This window comes from Sceloporus undulatus, chromosome 4, assembly GCF_019175285.1.
Source record: "Sceloporus undulatus isolate JIND9_A2432 ecotype Alabama chromosome 4, SceUnd_v1.1, whole genome shotgun sequence".
NCBI lineage: Eukaryota > Metazoa > Chordata > Lepidosauria > Squamata > Phrynosomatidae > Sceloporus > Sceloporus undulatus.
The window spans coordinates 16,224,581-16,250,927 of NC_056525.1; the positions used below are offsets into that span (position 1 = coordinate 16,224,581).

The 26,347-nt window shown below is 40.8% G+C and overlaps 1 long non-coding RNA gene across 1 annotated transcript; it reads left to right on the forward strand.

Moving 5' to 3' along the window:
• Positions 1-5,601: 5,601 nt before the first annotated feature.
• LOC121930088 lies at positions 5,602-26,004 on the forward strand. Its single transcript, XR_006103814.1, has 4 exons — positions 5,602-5,814; positions 11,310-11,424; positions 23,783-23,924; positions 25,396-26,004. It is a non-coding gene; the product is annotated as an uncharacterized LOC121930088 (long non-coding RNA).
• Positions 26,005-26,347: the final 343 nt, after the last annotated feature.

Sequence of the window (26,347 nt, forward strand, 5' to 3'; positions counted from 1 at the left end):
TTATTGCAGTTTCACTGTCTTGAGCATTATGGTGGTTCTTGCTCTGTAGTTTCCTGGACTTCAATCTGCTGTTTGATTATTTTCTGACTGGCATTGAATCTCAAGGAAATCTAAATCAGCCTTTAAGCAAGGCATGCAACTTAATTCCTTGCCCTCCCTTGAACTTTACTTTGGTGAAAATTGATTTTTTTTTAAAACTATGTGAACATCTAATCATTTTGGGCTTGGGTCTAAGGGGGTGGTGTGGTGTGGTTTGGCTCTCACTGGATTGTTCAAGTTGTCCACCCTCGATCTATGTACTGGTTTTCAAAGAGGTAGTGGTATTAGAGCACAAGAGAGAAAGAAGGCATCTCCCAATGACATTGAGACTAAGGCCTTGTACAAACAGGCAGGAAGAAATGGTGAGATGCCGCCCTTTTTTGCCTCGGATCAGTGCCGTGGCAAACACACATGAAGGCTTTTGTGTGTCACACATCAACACACATCCGGCCTCCAAAGGGCACAAAAAGGAGCCAGTTTTTTGCCTGTCTGTACCAGGCATCTCTAGTTTATTTTATGATAAACTAAATTCACTTTTTTTGGTGCATCTGAAGAAACTGATTGATATCCATGAATGCCCATGCTGAAATCAATGAGTTACTCTCAAAGGGGTTACAGGATTCTGACATTCCCTCCTCCCAATTTATCTTGATCTATGTGTAAACCTTTGATTATTTGTATCCTCACTGATGAGAAAAAAGAATTTGGGGGTGGGGGGAATCCTCACCAAGAGAGATTACTAGGACTTTTGCACATTTTAATGATTTTTTAAAAATATCTCAGGACTTTTTTTAAAAATTATTCGAGCAAGAACATTATTGTTGCAAAACACTGTTTTCTGTGTACAAAAATACCCAAATAACATTTTCACAATGAGTTTTGAAATGTGGGAAGTCTCATGGCAGTGGACAATTTTGTTTGATGAGATGGCTTGATGTTTTCAGAAACCCTTTCTTACAGAGGGTGTGTATGTATGTATATATATATATATATATATATATATATATATATATATATATGTTCCTTACATACCTGATAAGAAAACAGGAAAACACGAGTGCTTCTTTTTGCTTCTTCCCAGGCTCATGCATGCTTGAGTTTAAAACATACATGTAATGTTACTTTAATACTGTGTTTGCAGACTTCTGGGGAAAAAATGGCAGGGCTCTCTAGGTATATAAATTCTTCAGAGATCAGGGAGTGAAGAAAATTCCCATTGATGTCAGCACAGGTTCTAGATCAATATATCATCACTGGCCACACAGGATAAAAAGGGATAATATGAAAGAAAATAAATGAATCTCTTTCACAATAAGCCTGTTAGGAGCAGTTCTTAGTTAAAAGAATCAATCCCTGGAATACCTAACTGGACTCTGGCTGTGTTCTGCCTGAGCAGGCTCTTTCCTAAGTACTAGTTAGCCAAGATGAAGACTTTAACAGGGTCATTAGATAACAAGGCCAGAATCAATAGGGTGGCTGATGGATTGTGGATTCATCTCACCCAGTTTATGGACCTTCTCACATACCAGAACAACTCTGAAATCTGATCTGGGGAGATGGGGAAGGATGCCTTGCCGCGGTGAGGCCTCCCTCAGTGACTCTGCCGCCCGCGATGGAGCTGAGGGGCCTAGCTGGCAGGCTGGGCCCTCTACAGAGAGGCTGCTGTGCCAAGGAGTCCTCCAGCAGCCTCCTCCAGCAGTGGCAGATGCGTCTCACAGGAGGTTGGTACAGATGTATTTTTCATTATAACGGTTGTAGTGTATTTTCTGTCTAGTGTCAAAATCTCCTTGATTTTTTTTGTAAATATTAAAGAAATTATTAATGTTTCTGGCTTTTAGTTGGTTATGTCCTCCATTTTTCTTGAATGGCCTACATTTTGGGCAAATTTCATCCTACATTTGTCCTACATTTTTCTACTTTTTGTCCCAATTTGGTGGTAGCAAATTATGGTAACCTAACTACAGGAAATTTTCTTTATTTATTTTGATTTATATACCACTTTTTTTCCTTAGGCAAGATCCAAGGACGCCTACAGCATTTAAAAACAAACAAACTCAAATATAGTTAAGATATCATTTATGCAAACAGTGATAAGAAGAATTAAATAACATAGAATAAAATGTACAATCAAACATAAAATAAAAAATTAAAACAATTTTAAAAATCCACTGATCATTATTTTAAAAGATTTTGGAAAAATAGTGCAACCTTACCACAAATTCTTTCTGTCACATAGATTTTCATCTAAAAGTTTGCCTGAATGAAATGGTTTTGACCTGGTGGTGAAAGGAAAAGAGTGAGGGGAGTGAGGGGGACTTGAGTCTACTTCCTCAGATGCATGTTGGAAGTAGGCTCAAGTTTATGAAAGTTCATGCTAGCAATTTCTGTCTTTCAGTTTGGAGCAAAACAGACAGGTAGAAGAGGTGGCCCCTTCCAAAGACAGATTGGTGCCATGGCAAACACATGCTGCAGCCTCAATCTGCCTTGAAGCTAGACAAAAAAAGAGTGGCAAAGATCAGCTGCTTCTTTGACCAGCAAAAAGCTGGCTTTTCCCATCCTGCCGTGGCCCCGTGGTGGCTTCATGATGTTCCAGCAGCATGTGGCATGCAAATGCTGCACCGTCAAAGCGTCATGAAGCTGCTCATATCTGAGTAGCTGGGTGGCTTGAAGACATCTTGGCGTGTGTGTCATCTAAACACCATGTCTCCCAAGCCACCAGGAAGCCAGCTTTTGGAGCTGTTCCGGCCCTTTGTCTCAAAGGAGCTGCAAGATCCTTTTGCATCCTGTGAGAGGGACTTCCATAATCTGGGACCAGGCATTTTGAAGACTCTCTCCTGGGTCCTCCCTAAATGTGATGCCTGTGATGCTGGTGGAACTGAGAGATGGAAAGAGACTGTGATGACGCTGCATAGAGAGAGAAATTACCTCTTCCCCTTTCTTCTGATGGGGCTTTTAAAAAAAAAATCAGTGTAAACATTATACTTAGTGGGATCCAGTCCCAAAAGCTGCACGAGAATGTGTCCATTAATCACACCAGTGTACCTTGGGGAAAGTTTGTTTCAAAGAAGCTGTTTCATCTGTGTGAAGAAAGTGCTGTTCCTATTTCTTAAAAAACATGAAAATGTAGCTTCATCACTATGTACATCATAAAAGAACAGAAAAGATTATATTGAAATGTACAGAAAGGTGAATCTGTTCAGGTTGATTTAATTCACTTCAGACAACAATAAGATCCTTGGAAACAGTTGCCAACCAACCATAAAATACCACTTCTTGGCCAGTTGCTTTGGCCTCTGCATCAGTTATCATAATTTTTATCTGGATAAAAGGGCCAGTTTCCAGTATTTCCTTAGAAAATCCATTTTTTAACAAAATAATGTCATCTACAGCAGTATTAGTTAGTGTGCATATGTGAACTAAGTTGCCCTGATATATTTAAGGCACCTGATCATGAAACTCAAGCCCCAGCATGCCATATCATATTATATTTGCTTTATGATGAAGTGCATACCTTTGAAGGTTTCTTCCAAAATCTCCTGTACAGTTTCTGTAGAGCTTTGAAATCTGGTTTAACAAAGACAGAAGAAAGTAGAAGTTATGGTAAGCAGACGTTGAGAAATGTGTAAAAGACAACTCAAGCAGAGTAACCAAACTGGTAAAGCAGAAGCAGAACAATAACCAGTCCCACAAGCCCCCACACAGGATCTAGCAGAGAAAGAAACAAGCATAGTCTTCTTTGTAAAAACATACAAAAATAGTTTTAATGCATCCATTAATACAGGATCTTATGGAACGGAAGAGATCAAGAGAAGAGAAACAATGGCTGCAGATTAGAATAATGTTGGAAGAAAATGGGTGTGAAAAGGCAAATAAACAGGAAATATGCAAACATGCAGACTAGCAGCATGGCTTGGGTCCAGCTTACCTGAGGGGACGCCTCCTCCCAGACAATCCTTCCCGCACTCTCAGGTCCTCTGGGAAGAACCTACTGCAGTTAGAGAGAACTAGACTGAAGACGACTTCCCAGAGGATGTTTTCTGTTGGCGCTCCAAAAATGTGGAATGACCTGCCGGAGGAGATCCGCCTTATAACATCTTTGGAGGCCTTTAAGAAGGCAATAAAAACGGATCTCTTCCAGCAGGCCTTCCCAAACTGATCTCCTCAGAATTTTCATTCTCCATTTGTTTAGCTGTACCCACCTGACTTTGATCTCAATTTATTATATTAACCATTTTGTTGGGAATTGTTTTTAATGGTATTTTAGGGTGGGAGGGAGATTGGGGAACTAGGATCTAATATGTCCTGTTATGCTTTTATCTATTGATAGTCATATTTGATTTTATTGTTTTTGTTTGTTGTTACCCACCTGAATCCAATATAGGGGGAGGCGGGATACAAATAATAATAATAATAATAATAATAATAATAATAATAATAATAATAATAAAGTATAGGTATGCAAAGGTTATTAGCTCTAATAGGAGACACTACTTCAACAGCCTCACACTTATTTCTCAGCATATTTTAGTGACTCAGCTGAACACTGTTAAACTAGGGTCCCCTACAGGGACTCCTTTTGTGAAAAGGTATCACACAATTACCAAGAAGTGGATTCAACATGCCACCTGGTACATAGCTTTAGGCATAAACAGTATGCATGTCACTGAGAAGAAAACACATGTGTCAGATTTTTTTTTTTAACTTTGTGGATTTTTTACTTGTGATTTTGGATTATAACTCCCAGCACCCCCTAGGCACCCTTGTCAAAGACCTTGCTGACTGTGGGATTCTGGAAGGTGTAGTCCTGAAGCAAAAGATTTCAAAGAAGTGTGTGTGCACACGCATGCACACACATACTCCAAATGAAAAATGGAAGCAACTTTTCTTTTTCATCATTTCCCCCCTTATCAGAAATGCACTGAGCCTTATCTCACTGAATATATTCAGTGATCTCAGCTATTCATTAAAAGTAATAGAACAGAGAAATAACTTTGCTACACAGCAGCTCCAACATCTTTTGTTTAGGTTCTTCAATAAATCATATTGTCAGGGGTTACTTTATTTTACTATTGTGTCACTGTAAAAGAACGAACTATATTTTGGAGGAGGGAGGGGGAATTCATTGCTAGTTTCTTAAGCTGTGCTCTGCTAAATTTAACACCCCAACAATTCCAGCTGTAATTTACTCCGCAGAACAGGTCATTAAGTACGCAGAGTGGCTTTGCATTTCTTCTTTGATCCATTGCCTTTTATAAAATACAGAAACATTCTAAATAGTCCCTAGGGAAAGGAATGCCATTCCGTGGGGAGGTGGCAAGAGTTGGAGGTGTTTAACTATGAGTCACAATACATAAATTCTGCATTCATCCAGACAATTCCCAACTGACTCATAGTCATCTTGTTTACCTTATGATTCGGCCATATGGCTGGTTAGTCATTGGCCACAGTGGACTGACTGAGAAATAATAAGGTTAATCACATTACCATAGCTAAAGGAGGAGATACCTATGCACCAGCAGCACTAAGGAATAACTTCAGGGTTATCATGAGATTATATGACCACTTTGCAGCAGTCCATAAGGGGCTGCCATAGCAAATTACCTCATTCCAGTACAATCTGCTATGTTAAAACCATATGTCGGGTTTTGTTGGCTAGAAAAAAGTTGAGTGGCTCGGGAATCTTTGCTTCTCCAAGCTAGCTGGGATAGTTTCTGGATCATATGAAGATCAATACCAGGGAAGAGTACGTGACTTAACAGGAAGAGTGCTGGACTGGTAAGAGTGTTCAAGTCCTCACTGGATGAACCTCCAGTCATTTTCTGTCTGCATAACCACATGATAGGTGATTTTTGCTTGGTAGACTATCTGGTGGAATGCCAAGATGATGGAACACTGTGGACTGGTGGTCATAGAGAGAAGCTTTTATTCTTTATTATTTTTCTTTCTTTCCTTTATTTATTTTTGTATTATTCTTTGTTATTGAAATTTGTACATTGTTTGTAAATCTTTATTAATTGTACGTATAAGTTATATAACTGAAATAAAAGACAGTGGGCCATAGATATCCACTGGGGTTTGGTTCTAGGATCTGCCGTGGATACCAAAATCCATGGCTGCTCAAGTACTATTATATACAATGAGGTTGTAAAATGATGCCCCTTATATAAAATGGCAAACTCAAGGTTTACTTTTTAGAATTTTTTTAAACAGTATTTTAAAGTGATGTCTGGTTGAATCCATGGATGCAGAATCCATGGAAACAGAGGGCTGTCTCTAGATACAATGGGGTGATAGAATGGTGTCCCTTATATAAAATGGCAAAATCAAGGATTGCTTTTTGCTGTTTTGTTTGTTTGTTTTGAATATTTTTGAGCCATGTATGGCTGAATTACTGGAAGCAGAATCCACTGATACAAAGGGCTGGCAGCAGTATGTTTTTGTAAACGCACTAAGAATAATAAAAAAGCCACTAATGCTGGGGCAAACTAGGGTCACAAATTTATTTAATAATTAATTTCTGCAGTTGCATTATTATTAAAGTGGATATTATATAGTACAGCCTGATATTGGCCAGGTCTTAGAAAGAGAGGCTTTCCAGATCACACACCCTTCAATTCCATGACATGAAGACTGGTGCCTTTCCAATCCCCATAACCTGAACAGTCAGTCAGATGAACCATATTTCACTATAAAAGGATTCTTAGACATTGCCTATAATGTTTATTGCTTTTCTGACTGCATTTCCTACCCGTTGTGATCTCATAGCATCGACCTGGGTCAATTGTCATATGTCCTTTGATGGGATTAGTACAGGATAAGTCAAAGGAAGCAAGGAAAAACCTCTGCCACCTATTATTGTTGTTGCTATATTTATTTCTATCTTGCCTTTTCTCCAGATTTGGACTTAAAGTGGCTTACAATGATTTAAAAATATGTTAAAAATCAGCAAGATACAAAAGATAAAACACATTTACACAATAAAAACATTACGACCAGGTCAAGATGTACATTATTAAAACACACACAAACAACCCTCCTCCCAACACAACGATAGCAATATCTAGTGATGTTTATAAGATGTCTATAGTTACTCATCAAATGCTTGTTGAAATAGAAAAATCTTTGCTTGTCTGTGAAAAGAAAGTAGGGAAGGTGCTGGTATAACCTCTATGGGAAGGGAATTCCAGAGCCTGGGGCAGCCAGTGAGAAAACCCTCTCCCATCTTCTCACCAGATGTACCTGTGAATGTACATTTGCTCACTTTGTGCCTAGGCCAAACATTCCCTACCCAGTTCTGAAGAAACCTTATGCAGCATGTGCTGAACCCTCTAGGACAGAAGAGTATGATAAGGAAAGGAAGAAGAAACCAGAATTAGGGAGGGGAGACAGAGCAACCCTGAAAGCCTTGCTCCAGTGCTCCTATGTGATAATACTGAAAGGTTTCATGATGATGAGACAGGTCATGATGTCACAGATGTCCTGAATGGCTCTGAATGGACACAGAAAGTGCCCTCCCAGCTGTTTGGTCACCTAGCATGAGGACAGAGCCCAGTTTTCAGAAAATTTTACCAATTTTCACTTTCCAGGCTTCTTGTGACATAGAAGAATCAGAGCCAATATTTACTTTACTTTTATTTGCTTTAAGAAAAAAATATATGGAAAAACTTGAATGGCCATCTATCAGGCATGCTGTGATTGTGTGCTCCTGCATGGCAAGGAGGTTGCCCTTGTGGTCTCTTCCAACTCTATGATTCTATGAAGGAAGGTAAAAAGGACTGCGTGGTTATTAGACGTTACTTTCTTTGTCAGTAAGCCTCAACACACACACACACACACAGCTTCACTCACTTCTCATATCTCTGTACTCTGATAATTCTCTCATGTACCACAGAAGTTTGCTTTTTTATCACACAACGTTTCGCCAGACCAGAAATAATGCGAAAATAAAGCCAACATAAAGGGGACAAAAATGGCAGCTTTTTACTTTCAGGAAGTTTTAGTTTACATAAGTTGTTTACAAGATCCCATGTCACCCAAAGTTGGACTAATGGCATAGTCTGTCAGTTTATCAGAATGAATTCCAGCAGCTTAGAATGGGTCAGGATATAAAATTAGAACTAGGACTGTCCCCAGCTATAGAACAGACTTGGAATAATGACCTTCCAGAAGCTGATGAATTGCAGTTCCCATCATCCCTTACCATTTGCCAGGCTGATGGGAACTCATGCCTTATGCCAACTGGAAGGCCACTTTTCTCCACAACCCCAGTATAAAGATATGAGAAGTGTTTCAAAAGAAATATTCATGTTGATTAACTCATTTTCTTGAACAGCTACTGGTCATATGCAGACAAACAAAGGGCCTGAACAGACAAGCCAAAATAAAGCTGCTTCCGGCCACTTTTGAGGTATGCTGTTTAAAAGACACACACATCTTAAGAGGCTGGAAGCTGTGCCAAAGCTACGCTCCTTAGCACTGGAGCATGGCTTTGCATGGCTTTTGGCCTCTTAGGACGCATGCATCATTTAAACAGCATATAGTGGACCCTTGTTATAAGCTGGGGTTTGGTTCTAAAATCCCCCGTGTATAACAAAATCCATGTATGCTCAAGTCCCATTAAATATAATGACATAGCAAAATGGTGTCCCTTATAAAAAAATGGAAAATCAAGATTTGGTATTTGAAATTTATACTTTTTTTTAAACATTTTCAAACTGTGTATGCTTGAATCCATGTATAAAAGATCCATGTATAAGAAGGGCTGACTGTACCTCCAAAGTGACCCGAAGCAGCTTTATTTTGGCCTGTCTGTTCAGACCCAATAAGTGCAATGGTGAAACAAAGGGGCATATGCATATACTCTGCATATGCCCCAAAGCACTGTTTATTATATCTCATTATCTTCTAAATATTAATTTAAAAGCTTAGCCATGTCTAGCAAGCCCAGACTCATTATTGCCTGCTGTTAATATGGCCGAGTTACCCCAACCCTGCAATGTAGTGCAACCACATTATAGTTGCAGTGTAGTACATCCACTACACTACATAACTATGTGAGTTAGATTTACACCACAGAAGAATGATCAGGATCTTGGATAATATTTGTTTATTGAAAAAAATAAAGCTGCTTTGAGTCACTTTGGAGGTATGCTGTTTAAATTACACACGCATCTTAAGAGGCCAGAAGCTGCACCAAAGCTGTGCTCCAGTCCTTTGGACTAGAGGGTGGCTTTGGTGTGGCTTCCAGCCTCTTAGGACGCATGCATCATTTAAACAGCATACCTCCAAAGTGACCCAAAGCAGCTTTATTTTGGCCTGTCTGTTCGAGCCCAATACTGTAAGTGCAACGGTGAAACAAAGGTACTCTGCATATGCCCCAAAGCACTATTTATTATATTTCATTAGCTTCTAAATGTAAATTTAAAAGCTTAGCCATGTCTAGCAAGCCCAAACTCAAATTTTAATGCAGGTTTTCATTTTACTAAGCAGACACATGGAGATCTGTCTTCAATAAATGTCTTCTTTTACTTAATAATGAACTGAGACGGGCATTTTGGCACCCCCACATGGGCTCCTGAGTTTCAAAAACGGGTGCTAAGCACTGCCTCGCCACCCGCCCTCCACATTAAAGTCTCACTTTCTTAAAGAAGAATGTTAGCATATGATTTGAGAAGCCAATAACGGAACCAAGTTCAGCATAATGTAATCATTTATACTTTCAGCTTGTTCACCAGGATTGAAGTTATTTTACTCCCACAGGGGCAACACTCTATTTTAAGTGCCCATTAACTAATCCTAAACAGCAGCGGGGAAAACCAGGGGAAGCGTATGTGTCATCCCCATGAATACCAAGTGAATTCATGACAATCACTACTGAATACCAAATGAATTCTGCTATGAAAGGGACACTTGACATGATTGTGGGGAAGGGAGGGGGAGAGAACTGCTGCAATAAGTACCTATTCATGAAGAATCTGTATTCTCTGATACAAAGCTTTTAATGCCAAGCTGTTGTATTTAAGGGGGGAACCTACTTTTCAAATCGAGCCCCTAGTCCCCCCCCCCCTTCCATCACATTGTGCAATGGGATCTGGGGCATTTTTTTTAAGTTCTCCTTCCCATGCATAGGGTGAGAACCCATGAGTAAATGCATTCACAGCTTGGGATCAAACTGTCAGTGTCAACTGAAAAGTTCTCAAAGAATCTACTCAAAAGCAAGCAACCTGCATCAAGGCTGGGGCAATATTTAGGAACATTTATGCACAGAGGAACATAAGGCAAGACTGACTGGAAGAGGCCAATTACCATAGTGGTTGATTATTGAATACATAATCGGAAAGTCAACATGCTTGGCCAAGGGTTGACTTTACTCTTTGGTTTGTCATAGGAAGGAGCACAGGAAACTGCTTTATACTGAGGAGCTTATTGCTTGGGCAAATAAGCCAGTTTACCTCTTCTGGCTTCAATTCTGGATCCTGGATTGCCCCCAGATGTTTTCTTAACTAAATCACCACTAATCTAGGTGGGATGCCACCCCACCCCCCAGATGCATCTCATGACAAAGCCATACTCAGCCAGCCAGTTTTTGAAGTTGGAAACTCCCCTCAATATTTAAAACTGAACATAGATTTAAAACCCATAGTATTCAAAATTTTTAAAAGTAAACTATCAAAAAATTGAAACTAGTTAAAGACTTAAGCTATTTTTTTTTTAAAAATGGAAAAAACCACAAAATCAAGTACGTTATATAGGCTTGTTTCTGTTAAGAAATTCAAAGACCTGTAAAACAAAAAGATCTTTACCTACTTGCAGAAAGCGTGAGGAGGGTGCCAAACACCTGTGGGAAGGGAGTTCCAGGGCCTGGGAACAGCTGCCAAAAAGGCCCTCTCCTGCATTGCCACGAAATGCACCTGTGAGGATGATTTGGCAGAGTGAAAGGGCCTCATAATAGGTAAAACAGAGCAGCTGTAGTAGTAGCAGCAACAGCAGTATTTTTATTTACTAAAACATTTCTACCTTTCTCTATATCAAAAGGATTTTGGCTTACAAATAACATTGAAACAGCAGGTGAAAAATGTTTCAAACAATAAAAATTATTTCAGTAAGCTAAAACATATTAAACATAATAGGGAGTTAACACAGTTTTAAATGGTTTGTTTTGGATTTGTTTTGTTTTTTGAAGTTTTAAAAACTATGTATATCAGTATTTGAGATGAACTGATAAGGCTCAAAGGTCCTGATGAGCAACCAAGTTTTCTCTTGGCACCTAGATGAAATGAGTGTTGGTGCTAATTGGGCCGCCAAGTGGAGCCAAGAAGGCCATCTCCCAAGTCCCAACACAGTAGGACACAGAGGAATTCTCCCTCAGCAGACTTCAATCCTCAGGTAGGTCATCTATGTACTGGCATGGGACAGTATCCCACAGAGTATCTGGAATATCCTGGTCCCAGAGCTGCCTTAACCCTTCCCGTTGCACAAGCTGCCTGGTCTGTCTACCTCCACTGCGGGTCACTTTGCTCAGAATGAGGCACCCAGACTAATAGCAATGGCAATAGCATTAGCACTTACATTTCTATACTACGTTATAGTGCTAAGCACTCTCTAAGCAGTTTACAATGTGTAAGCCTATTGCCCCCCCCCCAACTACCTGGGTACTCATTTTACAAACCTACAAAAGGATGGAAAGCTGAGTCAACGTGGAGCCCTGTAAGATCAAACTTACAACGTTTTGGCTGCAGTACCCGCATTTAACCACTGTGCCATCAGGGCTCATCTGGTGGTCCCATGGCTGGGCACCTCATTCTGATCTCAAAGCAGGTGACTGACACCAGCAACAGATATTCCAAGCAGCAAGACATGTTACAAACAGCCACCCAGCACTGGAACAGAGGGCCCCGGATCTTCTCAAAAGACTGGAACAAATTGTAAGGTATTTTAACACATGTTATACCCCAGGTCTGGTGCTGAATCGGCCAGCCATCATCTGGTCTGTTTGCACCAGAATGGAGATTTGGGGCATGCATCATCTGGTCTCTCCACTGAGAGAACCAGGGGAGGCTATTTGATTTAGCCCATGCAGACAGGGTTGCAGATATATGTAGCATAGTTATTTTAAATAATATCAGTGATCTTAGTGAACTGGTACAGAGATAAACACAAGGGGAAAGTAATTAGAATTATGGAAGCATTATAGCAGAAGCTTAAATGAGATTCACTAAGGTTCTAACATTTAAAAGCAAAATAACCAAGAGCCTTGGTGATCTCAGAGGTATTAAGAATGTTTTGCTCATTTTAATTATTTTCAAGAGATCATTGCGTTCTGATTCCATTTATACAGCTTTCTGCATTAAATGCTTGGTATCTAATAATAATCCCCATGTTCACCTGACATCACTGAAGATGTCCTCAGAGTCCTGCAGAACAACGCAGTGAAGCTGGCTACATTTTTCCTACAGTGTCACTTCAATACATGTAGAGCTATCCGCTAGAGCCATGCTTGCTCAGGTTCTTTCAGTTCACGGTGGTAGGCCAAAAGTTCAGGCTGAACCAAGTAATTTTTTACTGGCTAGATTTTTGTTTGTGTGTCTGTTCATGTGTCATATTTTCCTCCAACTTTGTGCCTCCCATCTAGGGTTGCCATAATTCCCTACCACAAGCCGGGACAAAATGTAGGACAAAATTTAGACCAAAATGTAGGACAATTGTAGGATATAATTTAGCCCAAAATGTAAGACATTTAAGGTCCTCCATTTTTCTTAAATGTCCTACATTTTGGGCTAAGTTTTGTCCTACATTTTGTCCCAGTTTGTGGTAGAGAATTATGGCAACCCTAACCCCGTCCCCTCTTCCCCAGCTTTTTAATAATACAAGTGTTGAAAGCCACAATCAAACAACCCTCTCAGAATGAATTCACCAGATGTTGAAAAAGACTATTTTTCTCCTAGACAATCATACACACCCTGACCCCCAGTCCGATCAATTTAACAACTACTGCCCACCTATTTTAAATGTGTCTCTGTGTGTTCAATTCTTTTTAAAATGTTTTGGTTTGTTTTTAAAGTGTGTGGCAAGAGGTTATCTGTTCAGCATTGCTGCAGGGCCTGGAATGTGTTGAGAGGAGGTAAACAGAAGGAAGGAATCCATTGAATTAGGCAATGAGTTACTTTTTAAATATGGGAACACATATAATAACAACGAATTACTTTTGAGACATTATTTTATGTTTTATTTATTCATTCATTATTTAATGTATGCCATACTTCCCCCCCCCCCCCAATATGGGATCTAAGGAGCTTACACCATATGATAAAACAGTACAGCTAAAATGCCGAAATACAAAAATTTTAAAATACCATTAAACACAATCAATTAAAAACATTAATTTAAAACAGTTCAAAGCACATTAAAACTTACCTGTTGCACGTGTTGTTTACCTAACCCAACCTGCTAAAAGCGAAGGTCTGTTAAATAATACAGGTTTTGCCTCCCACGGAAAGGAGGAAGAGGCCATCTGCGCCTACATTGGCAGCAGTTGCCAACAAGCTCGGAAGATAAATCCCCAAAATGTTTGTCCAAAAACCCGCTGAATCCCCCCAGATCACACGGAATATTCAGTCCAACAATTCCCGGAAAATTCCCATACCTGTTAAAAATGGCAGATCTTTGCAATAACGTAACATAATTGAATAAAAATAATTGTAACTTATTTCAATCTCAACATCACCATTGAAACAAAACAAAAAGCATCTTCAGTCTTTTAAGATATTTATTTTGACATGAAGGGTGGTTCAGAAGCTTTGTGACAATGTGACAAATAGAATGTGTTGCATGCAACCGCCTGCAGAAATAAATCCAGTTTGAAACACCCTTTTTCAATGCCATGGCTCCAGTGCTAGGAATCTGGAATTCTAGTTTTCGGAGACATTTAACCTTCTCTCTCAGCAAACTCTGGTTGTGACAACAAACTACAATTCCCAGGATTTTCATAAGGCACTGGGCCATGGCATTTTAAAACAGTATGCAACTGGGTTGTCTCTGGATCTGAAGTGAGGATGCAGCCTGCGTTGGTTCCAAGACACACTGCCAGAAAGAAATAATCCAGTTTGATGATTGCTTTAGCTGGCCATGGCTCAGTGCTAGGTAACCCAGGGAAGTGTCGTTTTGTGAGACATTGAGCCTTCTTAATCAAAAAGAAGCTCTGGATGCAACAAACAACTACAATTCCCAGGATTCCCTTAGCACATGGCCAGGAGAGTTAAAAAACGTGTCACAAACTGGATTATTTCTTGCATTGTTTTTGACCTTTGTTATTATAAATGTTCAAGGTCCAATCCATACTGCGAAATAATCCAGTTTGAGACTGCTTTAACTGCCCTGACTCAGTGCTAGGGAACCCTGGGAATTGTAGTTTGTAGAGAGAACCGAGCTCTGGCTGCCACAATGAACTACAGTTCCAATGTATCTGAGGAAGTTACACTTAAGTCTAAGAAAGCTAGACTTAAGAGGGAAGTCGGGGGCTGAGAGAGAGAGAGAGAGAGCTTTCCTGCCGGGCGCGCGTGGCGGGCGACCACGGTCCCGTCCTCTCTCTTGCTTGGCTGAAAAATGTTAAATGGTGACACCTCCAAAGGGTTGGTAGCCAGCCTCGCTCTCAGCTAGGGCTGAGCTGAACTAGGCAAAAGTCACCAAAAAATCCACTGTGCACATAGAGCCCGGCCACCAAAATCACACCAAAAAGCCTCTGAAAAGTCCCCGTTTCCTGGTGGAAAGTCATGAACCACTGGCAACACTGCTTGGCGAGAGGGTCCCATAATTGAGAGTGGCTACTGAAAGTGCTTCCTCACTGGCTGTGCTCTGATGGTTGATGAGTTCAATTAGAACATAGAATCATAGAGTTTGCAGAGACCACAGGGTGCCAACCTCACGCCGAATGGATGACCACAATCAAAGCACCCCGACAGATGGCCATCCAGCCTCTGTTTAACTTCCAAAGAAGGATGGCTCCACCTGCTTCTGAGGAAGTGTTCTGCTCTTCCACAGTTCTACTGTAACTTTTCAAACTATGTAGGAGCTGATAGTGTGAATGTATCATTGGCTGATTCTGTCAAGCTATTTTAGGGCCCTTTTAAATGGTCCCAAAAATGATGGGAGCACATGGGATGAACATCACATGATGTTGTGATCATCCCATTTTCAACCTGTGATAAAGACGGAGTTTTCCAGCTGTTTTTCATTTCATGGAATTTTCTCAGAATTGAACAGTGGCTAGACAACTCCTATTGAGTCACGGGATCAATGATGGGATTATCACGATGTCGCATGACATTGTCTGAAAATTTTGCCAACTCGTTTGACATTGACAGAAGCATCACACTATGCTCCCGTCCTTTTTGCCTGTTTGCAAACGTCCTATGGATAACTTTCTTTTCCATCTCCATTTCTCTTCTGTCTGTTTTATGGCAGTGCTGCTGACTGGCACCCGGTTCAGTAGTTATGAGATTGTACAAGTGGATTTTGCTCTTCATAACATTTGAGATTCAAGGTATGGTCTTTAAGGCTGAATGTGACCCACCAGATGCTTATCTTTTCTACCGGCGCGCCCCAACCAAAGCATGTGTATTGTTGGGCAGATTGGGGCCCTGGGAAATATATTGCCACACTCTCGGGTGCATCTACACAAGCTGTATAAAACAATCTCATCTAGTTTCAAGGTGTGCTGTCCACATGCTTTATTGGCTGATTTGAGCTGAATTTCTTGGGCCTTCTCATCAACCTCGGGTCTTAAATCTGGAGGGAAAAGTGGGGATTTATTCCAGTTTTGAGCAGTAAATCTGGATTATTTGTTTTGTTTTTGTGACCACACTATCTAACAATGTCATTGTAGGGCCAGAGAAGGGTTTCTTTCGAAATTCTGAATTGCATGCATGGGAGGGAGGGGGGAGGCAGGAATTTAAGAGGCTAGACCCATGTGCATACAAACTGTTTTTGATTTATTGACGAAGTGTATTTGAAGGAAACTCTCTGGGACAGTTGTCCCAGATTCACTTAGTGTGTGTAGGGGGGGACAAGTCTGTTTACAGGTTGCAGGATGTGCAACCCTCCTCCACTGGGCTCAATCTCAGAAGCTTGTGGGAGTAGACTTTGCAGTTTTGCTTCCCTTGGGCATATACTGTTTTAGGCTCAAAAGATGCCTTTCCCCAAAAAACAAAAATTGGCCCAGACATCACTTCCAGTATTGACCAGGTGGGTACCACAGGCTGGAGGGGGACAGGGAATTTGTGAACTTTTCCTTGGTTAATAGCATGAAAGAATCTTTCTACTTCAAAAAGAGTGAGGAAAATGGTTGAGTGCGTTGCTCCTGTCATGTTAGCCTAGAGAAGAGAAGGCTGCGACGTGATATGTTCTCTATCTTAAAATTTGAAAGGCTGTCATGTAGGCTGAGGAGCAAGGTTGTTTCCTGCTCCTCCAGAGGGAAGAACTTTAACCATGGTGGATTCATATACAGGAGGAAAAATTCTGGACTAAATGCTAAAAGGAAACTCCTGAAATTGACTTGTATAGTACGCAAATTCTGGCTTGCGCACGGGGCTGGCATAGATGTGGACCTTCCCCATTCTATTATTCTATGGGATACAGAGATTTTTTGGGGGAGGGTGGGGGGTTATACAGCCTATAATGGGAGCTGCATCGAGGCTTACAGGCTTCCACTTTGCCACCCTTGGTTTAGTATTGGGAACTGTGCCTCGTAGGTAAAATGGAGCAACTGTATTATAAATTGGAAATATGTTTGTTTTTTACTGTGTAAACTTTCAGTACAGGGAGAAAACAAAGTACAGGAAAACCTAGTACAAATCAGGGCCAGCAAGAAGGAAAGAGAATTCAGAGAAACTAGCATAATCAAGGACTGAGAATTTTGCATATACGTTGTAGTAATAAACAGATACAGAGGAAGTTAGATTGTCCATGGCATTGTATTTCCATTTCTGTATAGTTGTGACATCTGGACAATGAAGAAAAGTTAATAAGAAGAAAGAAAGAAAATCGGACTCAATTTGAATGTGGTGTGATGAAAGAGGTCTACAGATTCCCTGAACTGCCTTAAAAAATGAATAAATGGGTCTTAGACAGCCTCTCCAAGCTGAACTCCTCCCTAGAAGCCAGATGACTAAACTGAGACTGTTGTATTTTGATCATTATCATGAGAAGACATGACCCCTTCCTTTCTAGACAGGGACATAGCCCGGATTTTGGGAAGGGGGGTCAAATATCAAGGACTAAGGCCACCCATTTTGAGAGGCTAAGCGCCCCCCCCCCCCCGACACAAAAAAGGGGTCGAGCGTTTACCCCTCGGACCTGATGCCACCATTTAACTTCCGTTATGGCTTCGTGCTATGGAATCTTGGAATCTGTAGTTTTGGGACCTGTTGAAGTCATTGTCAGGTGCCAACAACAAACTAACAAATCCCCGCTTCACAACATGGAGCCAAGGGCAGTTTACAGTGGCAATCAAACTGGGATTATTTTTTCAGTGCAGATGCACACTGGTCCTTCCTGAAGGTTTGTTTAACATTCCGCTAAATTCAGCTCAAAATTAAAGCAAAGTGCAGGCTCGCAGCAATGAGCGCCGCCACTTGTTCAGCTCAGAGACACTCTGCTCAGCTTTGAGACACTATCTTCCATTCTGAGCTGAGCTAAGAACCAGGCTTGCATCCCCACAACATGGCATTCCCACGTCCAAGAGGCGATTTTTAAGTTTCAGACACACAACACAACACACACACACACTTTTAAGTCCCAAGATTATCTATCTATCTATCTATCTATCTATCTACTATCTATTATCTATTATTCATCAATTTTTCATTCAAGCCATTATACGTTCCTTTCTTTTTATACTAAACACACTCCTTTAAGAGAATCCTATTTTGGAGAAAGGCAGGGTATAAAATCAATTCAAAAACAATTATAGTGCAAGTCCATCAGTGTGGTTGCATTATAGACTTATACCTTTATACATTTTACAAACCAATTAAAATCACAGTTAGGCTCAGAGTGTACAGAATCATGGAATCCATTGAGTTGGAAGAGACCCAGGGCCATCCAGTCCAACCCATTCTTCCATGCAGGAACTCCCAGTCACAAGCATCTCAACAAATTATGTAATGGAGGGTCCATCTACATTGTGAAAGCATATACTTATCGGATTAATGCTATGGAAAATCACCACCTGAGGAGTCGTTATATTGGGATCAGGTTGGATGGGATATAGAAACTAACACAACAATAATACATCTGGGTCTTGTAGTTTTATGAGACATTTAGCATTCTTTGTAAGAGAGCTCTGGTTGGCACAACATACTACAAATCCAGTATTTTCCATAGCATTAAAAGTCGTGCCGGATATTTTCTGCAGTGTGCAACCTTATTAGACTGCAGTTCCCAGGCGTCTGTGGTGCTCTGATATGGGGCTTGCCGTCTAGCTGTCGAACTCCCCTGCATTCATATATTCCTTTGTCATTTATATATTCATTTGGGGGTTCTGTCATAGGGATTATTAGTTTAGGTTTTGTTTAGATATTATTTGAGTTAAGGACATTCATGGGTTGCTTATCTATTGGTTAGTTTAAATGTACTAGAAGGTGATAGATAGATGGCTAGGCTTCTGTGCTGCTTATTAGGAATTGGAATGTACAAGTTTCGGGAGTTATCCCAGCCAGGCAGAGACTGCTCTGTGTTGGGAGGGAGTTAAACCTAAGAGTTAATGTTATATTATAGGCTTGTTATTAGTAATATGTTCCTGATGTTAATTATATGTTATTGTTATGCTTATATGCTGCCTGGTAGTTGGGTTGTGGGATGATGGGATATATAACCATTCTTACATATACTCATTAGGTTGTTAAGTTTATGTTCTTAGTTTAGTTAGAGAGATGTCTGGGTTTTCAAGGCCCCCAGGTGCACAAGGAGGGGAGATAAACACTTGGTGAGAACTTAATTGTTTTTGAGGAAAAACAGCGGAGAGCCCGGAAAGAGGACACTAGTCATCTGGGTGGGGGATCCTCACTGCGCGGAACGACTGATCCAATTAATTAACTTTATTGCTATATGGGGGTGGGTCTGGCTCGTTGGGGCTATATAAACCCATATGTAACTAGTATCTTCATTCCTGACCAAAGAAGTCATCTGTTGCCTATACCTTTACCTTTCATTAAAGCTGTTACTTTTCGGAAGCACAGCCTCTCTTGTTGTTTGGGGGTGGCAAATTGGCCTGGAGCCGGGCCATAGGACTCCTCCGCCCCGATTCATCATCTTAGATTTATTCCATATATTAAGTAATACACATAAAAATCTAAGAGTCGGAAGAGACTCAAGAAGGGGCCATCCAGTCTAACACCATTCTGCCATGCAGGAATCTCCATCAATGCATTCCCATTGACATACTGAAAAAGGGGCAGCTAAACTGTATTTTCTTCTATTTGTCTTTTAAACAAGAGAAAAAACAAGGCTGAAGGAAGCCTCTTGCTTTTTTGCCATACAGACCCTTCCTCTTTTTTGTTGTTGCAAAAATCCAAGGAGAAATGATGTTTTTGCAAACCTGAGTTCCATTCTCAGGAGACATGTCCAGAGTCAGAGTTCCCCGTCTCCTTTCTCTGCGACTTATGAAACTAAAATTATCCAAAACCCAAAAAATGACCCTGAGAGCATCTGGTCTGACCCCCAACCTCAAAGGGACACTGGGGATCCGAAGGTTTAAATCCTTACGGACAAAAATTAATTGAATCTCAAGGAATAGTGGTTCAGGGTTTTGCTGAAGCTCAGTTGTACCAAGAGCCACAAATTATTTTAAAAATATTGTGTATTAAATTTCCCTTCAGTCTATGTCTATGAGCTGCATTTGATACACACATGATTCCCATCTCCCATTATATTCTTAGACATACTGTCTATAAATATTACCAAACTCTGAAAAAACTCAAAATCCAACATACATCTCAGTCCTCAGCATTTTGGGTAAAGGATATTATTATTATTATTATTATTATTATTATTATATTATTTTACTTATTGCTCCTGTATATGGGAATTATAACGCTGAAAGGAAAGTTAGAAAGTCACCTTTTCTTTCTTTACATTCCTTTTAAGAAGCTTCCTTCCTTTTTCTTTCTTCCTTTCCCCTTCCTCGTCCTCCTTTTTTCCTCTCTTTTCTTCCGTTCTCCCTCCCCCCTCCCCCCTCCCTCCCTCCCTATCATTTCCTTCCTTTTTTCCCTTCTTCCCTTCTTCTTCCTAAGGAGAGACTTTTATTCCTGGCAAAAAGCAACAAGGGATGAGGCGGAGGAGGAGGAAGGAGGAGAAAGTGGAAGCTGGACTCGGATGGGGAAACAAAAGGGAAAGCAACCTCAGGGACCCACTCCCTCCCCCTCCTCCTCCTCTCCCCCCCCACCCCCCCGAGATCTTGCAAACTTCCTCTGTTCCCTCTCCGACTTCCCTCTCCCGTTCATCCGTGGTTTTGATTGCAGGGGAGGAGAGGGGGGGAGGCAGGAGCTTGAAACGCCACGCCCCCAAGGGCCTGAACCGGAGGTTGGTCCAGAGACCCCCAACCCCCACCCCCCCCATGGCTACGTTCCCTGCCTAGAAAAACCAGTCCTAAGTCTGTGGCCTCAAGTTAGAAGCGTACAGTGAAACAGAGGTAAAGGGCCACCACTTACTCGATGAAGGACATAGTCTCAGCAGAAGAAGCTATGGGCCCTGAGTTCAAGGAAGCAGAAACTGTTGATGACTGGGTGGTGTATTTGTGAGGTTTTTTTTTATCTTATGGCTATGCCATAAATCGAAGTTGCCTTGACAGCACGTTAACAAACAACCAATACAACTGTTTCAGAAAGGAGGTTCTTCTCTTATTCTGTTGCAACAAACAAGATTGACTGTCAAGCATGCTGCTATTGCTATTGTGTGTTAGCAAAGAATGCACATCAAACCAACGCTGAAACAGCCAAACATTCTAAGTTAGTGCTGGATTTTGTAACTTTATTCTTCTGTGTCACAAAAACTTTTTAACTGCCCCGAGTGGCCTCACCATTGCTGTCCTTTTTGTTGGTTGTTTACAAAATCTCAGTTAATCCCATTTTCTCCAAGTCCCTGCTTGCCAACTACCCCTTTTTTCCTCTCCAGGAATCCACTTATCAAGCTTCTCGCCCAGGCTGGGTAAGAAGAGAGGTGGACTCCTCAGTAAACCAGTTTTCCTTTCTCAGTGTTCTTCTGTCTTGGAGCATGTAAATAATTGATGCATCTAAAGTGGCATGTGCTGCTTTTATTTGTTTTCATCAGTGACAAATCCCAAGGGGTCGTTTTGTCCCCATACCTTTGCCGGAAACCGTGTGCACCCCTGCTGTATCCACCACATGCTTGAACCATTCAGCCACAGGTTGTCCACCTCTAGCAGTAGAAACACCTACCAGTGGCAATGCCCACAAGTTCATAAAAAGCAGTTTCATAGGTATGTGAAGAGCCATTGGTTCACTTGGATTGAAATATACCGACATTTGGGCACAAACATAATCAAAAATACTTAAAATAATAAGCAACAACAACTACAGGTTGGCTCTCTGTTTTTCGCAGGAGATTTCATTGGCTGGACACACACACCACACACAAGCAAACACGACAACCACGAAGAAAGTGGGGTCCGCGTTTATATTCAAGGCCACATAGAACCTCGTGAATGGATGCATTCCCTGTGCCCGACACAGAAAGCAATGACGTGTCCCCCCATTGCAAATCAGCAAAGGTCTGCCCCTCTATGGTATAATTCAAAAAAAAAAGGACGAGGACGCATGGATCAACAGATCTGGTGCATTAGGACAAGGTGAGCTGTATATAGTAGATAAGATACAAGAAACAGAGACAATTAATATCACACTGGGTGCAAAGTGATGGGAGAGGAGTTGGGGAATGTCCTCTGTCACTATCGCGATGATGAGAAGGAAGATTCCCATCCCAGTCAGTGAAAATGGAATGGTCCCATCATTTTTGTATTAAAACAGAAAACTCTCCATTAATACTAAAGTCCATCCAATCATGCCAGATCAGTGAACCAGGAGCATCCAACTTCTCTCCTATTCACTGTTTCCATACCTCTTGGTGCCCATGTCCATAATCTTCCAGAGACACGGTTTAGAGCTGAAATAACGATTAATAAGACCCATGATCAAAGGTTCACACCGTAGAGTTGTCATAAGTCACAAATGAAACTCGAAGATGCACCTACACAACAACAACCGATATATATCAGTATTGGTATGTTACAGTAGATAGGATATGTGATACAGATATAGATTATATACAAAATAGAAACTATAGATCGATCAATTCATTTCCGCCATCATGTACAACTTGTGAACAAGTCTAAGTTTACTGGTGCATGTGTCAGAATTGATTCTTTGCTCAAACCCTCCAACTTTAACTCTACGTATACGTTTTTTCTTCTTTATGTCTGTGTGGTGTTGTATTGCATGTGTGTGCATGGCTGTTCTATACAGTGGTACCTCGGGCTACGACAATACCCAGGTTACGAAAATTTCCGGGCTCCGGGAAAAATCCCATAGGAACATAATGTTCGGGTTACGACTGTTTTTTTCGGGTTTACGAAAAAAAATTTGGTGCTTTTCTGCGCTATTTTCACACGGGACTCGCGCTTTTCCCCATTAGCGGCCTATGGCATTTCGGCTTCCTACGAAGGCTTTTGGGTTACGAAAAGCGGCCCGCGGAACGGAATTACTTCGATAACCCGAGGGGATAATTTGGTTATTTGGTTGCTGTCAGGCTAATTGTTTAATTCTGTAATCGGGCACATTCAATGATTTCCATTAGTTTTTAATTAAGCAACATTTATATACTCTAAAGAAATGTAATTAAGAGAATGATCGAAAAGCAGACTGGCAAATATGGGTTTGTCTGTACAAGGGAAAAAACCTCAAACTATCACCCTCCTCCCAGTCTGGTGCAATTAAGACACATGACACATGGCATTTTCCCCAAACCTGGCACAATCAGGACATATGATGCACAGCTTTATCAGCAGCAAACCTGGAGTATAATGCTTTAAACTGAATTTTTAAAACTCACAGTTTGTTCCAGAGCTTGCTGCAAATTCTGGTCTTTCCTGTAGTCTAAGCAATGAATTCTCTCTGTATTCGGTGGGGAGAGGGCAGGCAGGATAGTTTCCTGCCTGGCAGGTGAGACCATTTTGCTCCATCAGCTCTCACCATAATTGCCTTTCCTCTGACAGCAGACCCAAAACAGATCTCTGTCACACAAGTGCCACCATTTATCAAATCCCAGACCAGTTCCCCAACCAGAATGAAGTTTATAAAGATTTTCCTTGCTTGTGAGGAGCTGCTGGTGGTGGTGTGCTCTGAGATGAGAACAAAGCAACCAGGCACATCACACATAGTAAAAACCTTTGTAACCATCATTCCTAATGGGGCATTGGCAGAGACATTGGTAAATGGCAGCAATATGTCCTGGCTCTGGGAGCAGTGGTGGAAGCTGATGGTGACAGTGGACCACAGCAATATCCACAGTGTAAATAACTGCTGCAGAGAAAACTAGGTGCAGGTTGGCTCCAGGGCAAGTGTAGGGCAGAACAGATGGAGAGTCCATTCAGACTTTCCTTCCAAAGTGTAGATAAATTCTATATCTGACATTCCTGACATCTAATTAAAAATATTTTTCTTTCTTTTAATTGTAGAAACTCTGGCTTTGTAACAGTCTTTTGTCACATCAGCAGAGAAAACCATAATAATCAATTTTGTGGAAATCAAGTGCATTTATATCCAGAGTTCTTTGATGCAGCCTGACAGCCACCACTTCAAACAAGGCAACTGTTTTTGGTAACTGCTGCATTGTATAGACTTAAATCAGATACATGTAATTTATTGGTCCAGTAAAAAGGAGGGTTGGCAAGATGGTGCACTCAACTGAGTATGCATGGTTTTTCAAAACTGTCTTTTGTTTGGCCTTTTTTTTTGTGGGGGGGGTTGGGAGGAAAAGGAACAAACTTTCAGAAATTCCATGTAAACAACTACTCAGCATTGCTGAAATAATCCAGGTTGACACCACTTTAACTGCCATGGCTCAGTGCTATGGGATCTTGGGAATTACAGTTTGTTGTGGCACCTGGGGTCTCTGACAATAAAGACCAAATGTCTCACAATAATTCAGTCCCCAGATTTCCAATTATTGAGTCATGATAGTTAAGGAGATGTCAACCTGGATTATTTTTGGAGTGCCTCACACAATCAAAGAATCATAGACATGACAGGGGATATTTCTTTAATTTTCTTTAATTAAATTGCAATAGCAGAACTCTAGAATTGCTCAAAATAAAAAATAAATAATAATAAAGTTTTAAAAAACAGTAGGCATGCTGGGTAGGGCATAGATCAAGGAAGTGGAGTTAAGAGGAAGAGAGTGCAGTGGCAGCAATAGTGAGTGCAAAGGCATGCTGTGATGCAGTGAAGGCAAAGAGGTTTTCACTGAGCAGTGCAATTGCAGAGAGAACGGGTCTTGTGTGGTAAACCTCCTCATTTACAAGCATAGCTGCTATATATCAAGTCAAGTTTTGGATCACTCCAGCTCAGTATTTTCTTCATTGACTAATACCATCTTTCATGGAAATCACGCGTGAATTTCTCCAGCCATATCTGAAGATTCTGGAAACAGGACATGCAAATCATGCACTACCGACTTTTCCTGTTATTCACATTCATTGGCTGGATCCATAATTTCAGGTGTTCAGTTTTGATCAACCTTGTTCTGGCATCATGACAAAAAAGATAAAGTGAAAGCAATAGCTAGTCCACACAACTATTTTTTGCATGCATTTTAAAGATATATATGCCATCTTTTCTGTTCAAAATCCAAACAGTTTATAATAAAATGCTATAGAAACTAAACATCTTCAAATAAGTACAGTAGGCCCTCCTTATCCACGGATTTTTTATCCACAATTTCAAGCATCTATGGCTTGAAACTATTCCAAAAAAGTATAAATTCCAAAAAGCAAACCTTGATTTTGCCATTTGATATAAGGTGCACCATTTTGCTATGCCATTATGTTTAATGGGACTTGAGCATCCATGGATTTTGTTATCCACGAGGGATCCTGCAACCAAATCCCAGTGTATAACAAGGTCCCAGTGTAGTAATATGATTTCAACACTTCCTCATCTCTTGCATAGACAAAACTATAGTTCTGTACACATGCACCTGGGAGTAAATGGCATTTACTTGTTGGGGCTTACAGCTGAGTAGACCAGTATATGATTATGCAATAAGAATATTTAAATCTCTTTCTTTCAGCATTAGAAAAAGGACTTCAGTCAAGTACTACAAGCAAGAACAATAATCTTCTCATTCAGAATGGAAGATATCACCTCCTCATATCTTGCGCCAGAATGGAGTATAACAAGATTGGAATGGTTTCTTCAACAAAGCCTATGCTTCTGTGAAGCTGAACTCTAAGTATATCTCAGTGATTCTCATAGGAATTCAGGAAAAGTTACAAAACCCAAGATTAAAAAGGAAAATTGTTGGTAGCTTGACATTTAAACCCCATCACATCAGTAGTTATTACACGAATTTTCTAATCCCATCTTCAAATGATTAATTCTGTTAGTGCAATAAAACAATAAACATACTCAGTACATACTTATGGGACAGCTGTCTGACAGAGTAGCCCTATCTTGGAACTCTACCTAGTTACCTGCAGTTCAATTTTATTTTATTGCCCAATAAAACAAGAAGGATCTATATTCTGATGGCTTTGCTGGGTGAGGGTGTACCCCTGTCCAGTGACCCTGTTACATAATAATGATGATCTGGAGTGATGGTTCTGGCATAGGAGTTTATTGCACCCCCCAAAAGCAACTTACTCCTGGCGAGATAGAGTCACTTTCGGGATGCCGTCGGTATTATCACATGGAAAATGTAACCAATGCCACCGGCCAACTGCATCTTGGCTAAATCCCGGCTCCCAGCCATAATCAGCTGGCCAATTTGCAAAGTTGGGAGCTTCCCTACTTTGCAAATCAGCCAGCTGAGCATGGTCGGGAGCCAGGATTTAGCTGGAATGCAGTCACCCAGTGGCATTGGTGGCATTTTTCATGTGATAATACCGACTGCATCCCGAAAGTGACTCTATCTCGCCAGGAGTAAGTTGACTGCATCCCTTAAGCAATTCGATCCTGCCAAGAGTGAATCGCTTTTATTTGGGTGCAATAATAGTCTTGGAAGAATTCTCTTCCCTACTATG